The following is an 11,259-nucleotide window of genomic DNA, read 5'->3' on the forward strand; positions in this document are numbered from 1 at the left end:
TGGGCGTGGTCATCACTGATTATGGTGTGTGGCCCCTGATAATAAAAGTCTAAAGTAATCAAACTAGACTTTATAATCAAACTAGACTTTTAAATGTATTTGAATGTCTTTAAAGCACTCAGCTTTATATTTCACCGTATTACGTGGTTTATTTAATGACCTCGACTGAAGGAGTGACTCAGTTGATCGGTTGATGTCATTGCCATCGTGATTCATTCTGCTTCAGCTGGCTGAGAGGGGGTTAAAGCCACGCTCTGCCCAAGTGAAGTGTTTTTTTTTTTTTTTTGGAGAGGATGCTATATTCATTAAGATTTTTCCTTCCTCCCATCCACCTCTCCAACCATCTGAGACGCCATTATGGCTTTTCAGGCTGCTTCCTGCTCCGGGTCCATTCTGCACTCCTCCACCACACAAAAGGTGGCTCCACTCAGAGCTGCAGGGTGGAGGGGCTGTTTTCTCTCTCAAATTCAAGTGTGTGTGTGCGTGTGTGTGTGTGTAGGTCTGCATGTACGCTTCTGTCTGCACATGTTTGCATCCATATCTGGGCACATGCGTGTGTTGTGGCAAATAATAACCATAATGCCTCTAATAGCACTGATAAACTGTATTTCTATGTTTGTTTGTCTGGTAAATGCTGTAAAGGTCTGATATTACTATGTTTGTGTGTCTTTATGTCCTCACCAACAAGAAATCCAAACACAATAAAACTCGTTGTGCCGTTCACTGTCAGTCCCTTCTGTCATCAATATTTCATCATATGAATTCTTATCTGGTACGAGGGTATTTTTGGTTCAAGGGCAAATTTGGAATTTCAGTAAACAAAATTTGGACCAAACGTATGATGAACACTTTCATGTGTACTTAAAAGACATTTTTAACAAAAACATGTTGAATTGATAAGCAGTTTGGTAGACAGTAAGTTTTGCCCCTCCAGAGTGGGTAATACGTCAACTCATTATGATTTAGAAATGTGCGCTTGTCATAAAACGTTTCAGTGGCACACATAATGGGTGTCCTTTGCATTACAAATTATACAGGACAGGCCAAAAGTTTGGACACCTTCTCATTCGATGTGTTTTCTTGATTTTCATGACCATTTACGTTGGTAGATTCTCACTGAAAGCATCAAAACTATGAATGAACACATGTGGAGTTCTGTACTTAACAAAAAAAGGTGAAATAAGTGAAAACATGTTTTATATTCTAGTTTCTTTGCTCTGATTACTGCTTTGCACACTCTTGGCATTCTCTCGATGAGCTTCAAGAGGTCGTCACCTGAAATGCTTCTCCAACAGTCTTGAAGGAGTTCCCAGAGGTGTTTAGCACTTGTTGGTCCAGCTCACCCCAAACCATCTGGATTGGGTTCAGGTCCAGTGACTGTGGAGGCCAGGTCTCCACTTTTTGTTAATTATATAACATATAACTGAAAATATATGTGTTCATTCATAGTTTTGATGCCTTCAGTGAGAATCTACCAAAGCAAATGGTCATGAAAATAAAGAAATCACGTTGAATGAAAAGGTGTCCAAACCTTTACTGTATATTGTTAAAAAAAATGATCATTACAGAAATTGTACGTAGACAACATAGGAATGAGATTCATTTCCTACACAAAACAATATTGAGAGAAAAAGTATCTTTCTAATACTATAACACGTATTAAACACTTTCTTCATGCTTTATGTTATAATAATTCTTGTGTACCTGATATATGAATTAACCGCGACAGCCCTGAATGACTCTGATGGCTGAATTCGGGTGACACTGTATGATTCGTGGTGGAGGTGTGTGGTTTTTTCGCATTGTATAGAATCCCCATTGGTGTGGCAGGCTGTGGTGCACAGTGCACTGCAGATGTCTGAGCGTTGTGTACTGAAGCTGCACTACACTGGAAGTCTTCAACAGATTACTGATGATCTGGTTACAGCGACACCTGTCAATCAATGGACAATGCTCTGTAAGAAGCAAAATAACCCGGATATTCGGCAAGTTGGAAGTTGGACACAGACAGACAGACTGACCTCGTGTCTGCACTGATGACTCTGTTCCGGAACTGTCTGGGGCGTCTCGGATGTTTTAGAATCAGAGTTTTGACAGGCCTGCTTCCTGCTCACACATCGGGCCGAGTGTAGTGCGTCCAAAATCGGTCTCCAGGCGGCCGGAGAACATGCTGGAATGTGGAGATCACCGCCCCCAGCGCGGCCCGGCCATCCCCGTCCTCGCTCTGCTCATCCTGGGGTGAGTCCGTCTGAGGAATGGGGGCCTGGGGGCTGGGGCCGGCACATCTGGAGAGGGGCACAAACAAATACTGTGTGTATGGATGCTGGAACAGAGGCTGTGAGGACTTGTGTGAGTTTAAACTAGGGCTGCGGAGTGATTAATTCGAGATATTTAAAGCATTGTTATAAATGATCTTTGTTAATGCAGCTGTGGTTTGTTCACTATAAAACTCACATATGCGTTCCAGGGTGGGCGTGTCAACAGTGCAGGGTGCACACGAACGGCAACCAATCAGAAAATTGTCGCCGTAACGATACAGCCACACTTGTCCCTGTGATGGTTTAATATTGCGATATTGCGTGTGCTGGCTTTAGATAATTCCCGCCACAGCTGTGGTCCAGGTCTGCAGTGCGATGCTGTTTCAGGCCGATCGCTTTGACCCTGCAGATGTGTCCAGGTCTCCGCAGCGCCTGTCCTCCTGGTGCGCTGAACGGTGTGGAAATGCCACTGGCGCAAAGTCGTGGCCAGCCGAGAGGTTTACGTTTGCGTGTCCGTCACTGTCTCTGAACAGATGTTAAAAGTTGAGGACAGCATGCGGCTTATGAATGATTTTATTTATGATTTTTTTGGAAAGAAAAGATCCCATTATTCAGCGGGGGAATGATAAACTGTTTACATGTATATCACTATCTCTGAGAGCAGAGAGTAAACACAGGAAAACCCCACACACACCAGTATAAATCAGACACACTACAAAAACGACATCATTTTCTACAGTTTGTGTTACACAACGATAAAACTAATTGGCACGCTATTGATGACATGCATGATTACGGTTTGCAACTTTGCATGCAACGAATCCGACTTCTACTGGACCGCAGACCTGTGACAGTGGTGATGAAGAGCCGTCCACTTCCAGACCGCAACCAGGTCGGGTATGCACGTGCAGATATGAATTATATGAGAAAATGTTTAAACGCCCCCAGGCCACGCCTCCCATTCATCACCCCTTTAACCCTGCTCTTACCTCTGCTGCTTGTTCTGGGACGCCCCTCATACAATAAATCGGCGGACACTCACTGCTGATTGGCCAAAGTGTCTAATGAAATAAAATCTCTGCCCTACTGCACCAGTGGTCTGTTACTGAGCAGTATGGATCTATATGTAGGTTCACGGTTTTAAATTGTTTAAATCGAACACTTTGTCAAGGGTTATCCCATATTTACATTACCCATATTGGGATATTCTGGCTTTACGTTTGCTTCGAGAACGTTTCGAGTGTGTTGTCACTGGGCTGGGTTTATGCGACCATCGGTCCAAAACCAACACGGGGCCCGGAGATGGAGGTAAAAGTGGCCGAGAACCGGGCTGGAAAGTCGCTCCTCGGTTACAACTTCGCCTGTTCTCACGTCTGATATTTCCCCTCTTGGTTGTTGATCAGACGTAGCCGCGACCTTTCGGGGGGGGTGAAAAGGGTCTTGGACCATCGCACAGGGATGCAGTTAATGTTCTTCCTCAGGTGAAAAGTCTTTTTTTCCCCGTTCTGGTTCCTCTCCCTGTCGCCCCGAGTTTTACATACTGGATAAATCCGCGGTAGGGAGGACGCATTCCTCACATCGAGATCCACCGAAGGCCGTATCTGGTCTCAGATCTGCAGGGCTTTGAAATGAGAATGTAATTTTAGGAAATTGGACGAGAGGAGGAAGCACCCGGCACATCCTGTTATATCCCTGAGTGTTTGATTAGTATCTGCTGCGGGGGGGGGCTGATGCTAAAACTAGCACAGTTGCTGGGTGATTCTCACACACACACACACACACACACACACACACACTTCAGCAGCACTCACGTGTGTCCTGGACGTTATGCGTCTGTCCCTCTGTCCAACACTAATAAACACCGGCATATAGTGTTGGACTCGGGCTTTTCCCTCCTGTGTTGCGGCGTTCTGGGGGTGGGTGTAATTTGCAGCTCACCGACAGTTTAAAGGGACGGAGCCGAGTGATGGTCGGGCTCGGTGACGGGTCACGCGGCAGGACGCCATGGCGAGAAATACGACACATTCCGGCCCTGCAGATGAACCAAAACAGGCCCGGTTCCACGATTCGTGGGAATTATCCGACCTCTCAGGCGGTAAATAGATATGGATTTAGTTTTACACCAACACGGTCAATGTTTAAGAGGATAATGATTTGGCAGGAGAATTTTTGCCATGATAAATGTATTAACGAATCAGTGTGATTTTTCTGTTGCTCTGTGACACCCATTAATTTACACGATGACGTTTTCTTCGCTTTTTCTAGCTCTGGAACAAGTCCTAGGCCACGTCTTTCAATCCTGGAGGCCAGACTCACACCTGGTTCTTCCCTTGTAGGGCTGTGCATATTTCCTTCTCTGATGCCACCATGCCATACATTGAATATCAGGTTCTAGGTAATTTTATGGACGTAAATCGGGTCCTCTGAGCACCTTTGGGCAATTTGTTCAGCAGATTATCAGCGTTTCTGTGTGAAGTTTACATCGGCGCTGGCGGGTCGTGACCCCTGCGTGTTGAAAAGTGCGCCCAGCTCTCCAGAGAGCCGCTTTTGAGTCACAGCTTATTAAAAAAAAACCTTCAAATTTACTTTCATGGCTGAAATGTGAAGGCGCTGGCCCCCTCGCCGGATCGGATCGGACGTGCAGTCGATCAGTCTACTGTGCCGGGATGGGTTCCATATGCGCTCCCCGTCCCGTATCGCGTTTCACTAGCAGCGGCTCTGGACGCGGAAAACAAGCCGGCATCTCGTCAAACACGGTGACCCAGCAGAGGGGAAAATGAAAAACATCACAGTGGGACTCGGCTGGGCTGGAAACCACAGATTCCTCTTCATGTCTTACGACACCTCCCACAAAAACAAACGCTCTCGTTCAGCGGAAGCCATCCTCCCTTCGGCCTCGCTGACTGTAGCGGGTAACTGAAGGCGTTTCAGAATAATGCCAGGTTTCTAATGAACCATGCCCTTTCTACACTCATCTAACCAAACGCCATTTATGTCCGTACACCGTCCAATCTGAATTTATATAACAAGGCTTTCCGTGATGCGTAGCCAAGTGCTAGTAGCCTAGTGGGTAACACACTCATCTCTGAACCAGAAGACCACAAAGTCCCAGCTTTAAACCCCACGTACTACCATCGTGTCCCTGAGAAAGACACTTAACCCTGAGTGTCTCCAGGGGGACTGTCCCTGTAACTACTAACGTCCAGTATTTACATCCCCAGGAGCTACAGAAAAGAGCTAAATCTAGTCCAAATAAGGTTGTTGTGAAAGCCTTTTCTACTTAAAAAACTAACATGTATTTTTTCATTTGTCAACATTGTTTTTATTATTAATGAATATTAATATACATAGCTTGTGATTACACATCAAATTTGTAACCAGGGGATTTATATTGTGCACACACATGCAGTAATGCAGTGAAAAACAGGTGTGTGTGCCTTTAAGATGAGCTGATGGTGTTATCACCCACAGATGGGAGATACAGTGCAAAAAACAACATGGAGAATGACTAAATTTGCATAATCGGAAGGTAGATATTTAGATATTTTTTTAAAGGTCTACTGTTTCTGGGATCTGTGCATAACTGTAGTGCCATTTCAGGGGGCGGTGTACTTTTGAAGTGAAAGTGATCCTCTGTATTTAACCATCACCCTGAGTGAGCAGTGGGCACCATGACAGGCGCCTGGGGAGCAGTGTGTTAGGACGGTACCCTGATTTGGGATTCAAACCACCAACCTTCCGATTATGGGCCCGCTTCATTACCTGCTAGGTCACCACTGCCAATGAGGTGAAACTATCATTTATGAGGTGAAACTATTTCGGGATTCGAACCAGCAACCTTCTGATTACAGGTCTGTTTCCTTATCCGCTAGGCCACCACTGCCCCCTGTTAAACACAGCAATGGATTTCCAACAACTCATAAATATTGGCATTGGCATTCTTAATTACATAACCTCAAAATTTTGCAAAACAAGTATTTTTTCCTTCTATTCAGATTAATACAATTCAGCCAAATCTGTACGATGTTGCTGCAAAACACCTAAAAGGATCATATTTCAGGGCTGCCAAAATGTATTTATAAGTATGCAGCGTGTTAAAATAAATGAACACAGCTGCGTTTTGTTTACTTCCTGTGTGGGGCCTGACCCTTGACCCGCATGCGAACCCCAGCCAGGGAACATCGCTACACACAGATGTAGATGGACACAGAAGGAGTTTTATTTACTCTCTGAATGGACCAGATCATCTCCCCGTCACTCCCAGTCTGAGCTACTGCTCCTCTCTTGTCTCGCTCATGGTCTAAAAAAAGCATAATAGCTTTGGTCCAAAGAATGACCCACAATAAATTACAATTTGAAAATAATTACATTTTATGTAATAAACAGCTAATCATTTGACGTGAAAACCAGGCCTGCATGTGGCCCAGTCTCCACGGCTGCCATTTCAGACGTGGAGATCCCAGCGCATCTCTGGGGCCTGATGATGGATCGGCCTGCCAGCCTGCGAAACGCAATCCCCCGGGCCGCTGCCCATCGCCAGAGCTCATTACCGGTGCGCTGGACACGTTCATCGCGGACGAAGGTAGTCAAGACGAGCCATTTCGCCGGTGGAAGACGAGCGCCGTGCCCTTTTTATTTTGGCCAGTCTGCGCAAGAGCGATGTTCTGGCTCAGATGTTTCTTCTCGGTGGTGAAGCATCGTGCCTCCACATTTTCACGTCACACCGTTTGGGCACGTGAGCAGAACAAAGCAAGCATTCATGCAAAAAAACCACAGCCTTAACAACCGGGGTAAAGGGCCTTGGTATTTAGGGAGCTCCTTTTACAAAAGACGGGTTTCGTAGCTTTTGTGCATCTGATAATATTGTAAATGGCTTTTGCGTTATTGCATGGGAGTCAAAAAAAGCCATCTGCTGAGATTTGATCAGATTTTTGTACAGTAGCTCCAGGCCTATTTGAGGATCTTCAGTTTCAGCCGCCCAGGAATCTACAATCCTATATAAAAATGTCCTACCACGTCCAGGAATGGACTTATTATTACTTATGGATTAATATGATGAAATTGCTGGTTGTGATGGACTTTGTTTCCGATCTGGTGAGAACGAGGATGCATCAAGATCAGAAATGGACATCCGACACCTGGCAGCAATTATGCAAAGAGGGCCGTGCGACACCCCAGTGCAGGGTGGGACAGCGGGCAACATCTGTCCGCATGACCTCGCCGACAGAACTGTGGTGACATCTGTTTGTCCGTGGGTCATCGCGACGCTGATCGCTACGTGTTAACTGTAAAAAAAAAAAAACATTAAAATCTCTCTGCCCCTCTGGCCCGATTTGCACATCTGTGCTGCGGACGTGTCGTATGAATTCCAAACGTTGAAATCCGTAAGCTGGTGTCCTGATTTTCTCGCGTAATCGGTTCGCAGATATAAAAATATCGGGGCGGAACATACTGTGATTCTAATTATTTGATTTTTCTCCTGCCGGGCCGTCCGATGATTAATGCCCTCGGCTCCAGGGAGGGTCTGCTGTAATACTTGCGACTCCGGGCCTCACGTTTTCACCCTTTCACAGCACAAATCCCTGGGATTTCTGGGAAAGAGGGATTTTTTTTGCGCCTTTTATGGCGCCTTTTGCCTTGGTGCTAAGTGGCATATTACTTCATGCAGAACTAAGCTTTCAGTGCACAATCAAGACGTTCATGGTCTTCCCTGCATGGAAGTACACAGGATGTTCAGTGCAGCAGAACTACATGACACGGACAACAATACAAGACGATATAAGACAAAAAACGCAGGTGAGGCATGACACTGGAAAATAGACAGAAACTAGGCTAGGATATCAAAATAGAAAAAGTAAAAAATAATAAATTGTCAGTGCAAATGAAAATTAAAATGCTGCGGCACAGCACACGATGACATGGGTCCTCTGTATTTAACCCTCACCTTAAGTGACAGTGGGCCGCCATGACAGGCGCCCGGGGAGCAGTGTGTGGGGACGGCGCTTGATCAGAGGAGCCTCAGCTCCACCTTGGTGGCTCGGCTTGTTCGTACCGACAACCTTACGATTACCCGGTAGGCCACCAGAGTCCCTAGATGTGCAATGCAGTATAAAAGTTCTAAATAAATAACCCCTTAAGCATTAAGTGCACATATTGTTGAAACACTAAAGAATGAGTTACGGACAGTACATGAGATGTGCGTTGCATAGAAAAGGAGATTAAACGTGGCAGCAGCAGTGCGAGTATGTGCTTGGGAGTTCTTCTCTAAAATTACTACAAAATGCACACGCCCGTTCGTAGCAGAGCAGCGGGAGAACAAGTTTAAAATCTTTGTGATTGATGCTTGGGGCTCGACAGAAACCGGAAGTGGCTGCTTGCTGGTTATCTGTGTGTTGGAGACGAGGAACTAATTACCAGGGGTGGTAGTAGCCTAGTGGGTAACACACTCGCCTATGAACCAGAAGACCCGGGTTCGAATCCCACTTACTACCATCGTGTCCCTGAGCAAGACACTTAACCCTAAGTTGCTCCAGGGAGACTGTCCCTGTAAAATACTGATTGTAAGTCGCTCTGGATAAGGGCGTCTGATAAATGCTGTAAATGTAAATGTAAATTACCCACCCAGCCCTTTTTGTTGGTGTGTGATTATATCTGACGCACACGAGACAAACTTTACTGATGTTTCCATGGACAAAGGTGCTCAAATGACTGACAGTTTCTGTTACGGCTATTTAACACACTTCGATAAGACTTGGGCTCTAATTTTTTCTACCTATTCTCACCCAACCTGGCAACACTGAGGGCGAGGTCCTCTCTGTCCCTTCATCCTTCATCCCTTCAGATTTCATCACCCTCAGCAGACATCACAAATGTGTTTTCTGTCATAGTCACCTGCAGACCAGGTCTCCTACCAAACCAGGCGTGCAGATGCCGTATGAAACACACTGCATTTGATTTTGGGGCAAAAGAACAAACTTATAAATGTTGCGGTAAAATATCTCTCTGGCACATTTACATTTTTATATTTACAGCATTTACCAGACGCTCTTATCCAGAGCGACTTACAATCAGTAGTTACCGGGACAGTCCCCCCCTGGAGACACTCAGGGTTAAGTGTCTTGCTCAGGGACACGGTTCTTCTGGTTCATAGGCGAGTGTGTTACCCACTAGGCTACTACCACCCTATACACGACTTAACAAGCCTGACTTCCTCTGTTTTTATGCTTTATGGGTTATTAACAGATTAGTGATTTGTTGGAAGAGTGGCGGTTGAATAAAGTGCAGTGGGGTTTCAGCATGGGACAAGGCTCTAGACTAAAGTTTGAATTTTTTTTTATCACAGGAAGTCGAGGTTTGTGCGTCCCATGAATCACACGCCCGGGCTGTTTTCGGATCGACCCGGTCGGCGCGTAACCAGATACCAGGAGGCAGTGCTGCGTAAGCCGGAGCTGTTAGACTAACGTGGGCCGTAAACATTTACTACCCGTCCTAAAGCAGGTTGTCGGTGCGCCGCGCCGCGCCGCGCCGAGGCCGCCATGCGTGGCCCGGCTTTATGTCTCGTGGCTGCCGCCGCTGCCGGCTCTCCCCTCCCTTTTATGGCCCTTATCTTTGTTTGTGTGTGATTGCACGGAGTCTCAGGACCTCCAGCAGCAGCACGGCGCCTGCTGTTATCGCCACGCATCGGCCCGTCTTACCCACGCCGAGAGGCACGTGCTCCCGTTCGCCCGCCCACTTCCTGTCCGCACCGCCAGCCGGCCTCCACCATTGCCCCCCGCCAGAAGACATTAAAGACGCACCGGATCGCTCAGCGTGATTTTTTTCGGGTTTTTTTTTTTTTTTTTTTTGTGCTGGTAATCAGATCAGCGCCAAGGCCGGAGCATCCGATCCACCTGCGGCTCAGCGTCTCAGTTACGGCCGATCAATAGACGCCTCAGAGCCACACACCGCCTCCGGTCAGCCCGGAGGGGCGGTGGGGGTGGTGGGTCTGGAGAGCTGGTAAAAATAAGGGCTAAATAAGACCTAGATCAAGATTTTACACGTGCAACCTTTTGGCATGAATGTCATGGCCATTTGAGACATTTTACCCAAATTCGCTTACCACGCTGACAAAGTAAAGTGAAGTCTGTTATGCAGCTTTAAACAAGACAGGTGAAAACAGCATCAGAAAATGTTGATTGACCTGATGCTTTACTGATCAAATCTATGAATGAACACATGTGGAGTTCTATACTTAACAAAAAGTGGAGACCTGACCTCCACAGTCACCGGACCTGAACCCAATCCAGATGGTTTGGGGTGAGCTGGACCCCAACAAGTGCTAAACACCTCTGGGAACTCCTTCAAGACTGTTGGAGAAGCATTTCAGGTGACGACCTCTTGAAGCTCATCGGGAGAATGCCAAGAGTGTTCAAAGCAGTAATCAGAGCAAAGAAACTAGAATATAAAACATGTTTTCACTTATTTCACATTTTTTTGTTAAGTACAGAACTCCACATGTGTTCATTCATAGTTTTGATGCCTTCAGTGAGAATCTACCAATGTAAATGGTCATGAAGATAAAGAAAACACATCGAATGAGAAGGTGTCCAAACTTTTGGCCAGAAATAATATAGTGTGAATAAGATGATTCTAGGTTTTGGACCATCACAGTATTTCTTATAAGATTATTATCATTTTTAAAGGAGTAAAGGCTTCATAAGGCTCAATAACCCTCCGTGACTGATCTCTGACATGCGTGTAATGGAGATAAAGAGGAGGGTCTCTGGCTACACAGGGACCTGGGTGAATGAAGGTGCGAAGGCGTGTCGACCGGCCCTTTGTGCGGCTGTCAGGCCGCGTTGCCTGAGGGGCATCTGGAGCCGCCCTCCCTGCACGGTCGCCCCGTGAGTGGGCCAGTGGCCGCCGGCTGGCAGGACTGCCGGTAACAGATACGGTCCGAGGGGCCTGACCCGCGTCCCGTAATTACCTGGCCGCGCATAAAGGTGGCTTGTTGCTGCGGATA

The 11,259-nt window shown here is 46.4% G+C and overlaps 1 long non-coding RNA gene across 1 annotated transcript; it reads right to left on the reverse strand.

Moving 5' to 3' along the window:
* Window positions 1-1,710: 1,710 nt before the first annotated feature.
* LOC114793050 (uncharacterized) lies at window positions 1,711-10,028 on the reverse strand. Its single transcript, XR_003750188.1, has 3 exons — window positions 9,953-10,028; window positions 2,022-2,285; window positions 1,711-1,933 (listed from the first exon to the last, which is right to left on the reverse strand). It is a non-coding gene; the product is annotated as an uncharacterized LOC114793050 (long non-coding RNA).
* Between the last annotated feature and the right edge of the window lie 1,231 nt (window positions 10,029-11,259).

Source organism: Denticeps clupeoides, chromosome 6 (genome assembly GCF_900700375.1).
Source record: "Denticeps clupeoides chromosome 6, fDenClu1.1, whole genome shotgun sequence".
Lineage (NCBI taxonomy): Eukaryota > Metazoa > Chordata > Actinopteri > Clupeiformes > Denticipitidae > Denticeps > Denticeps clupeoides.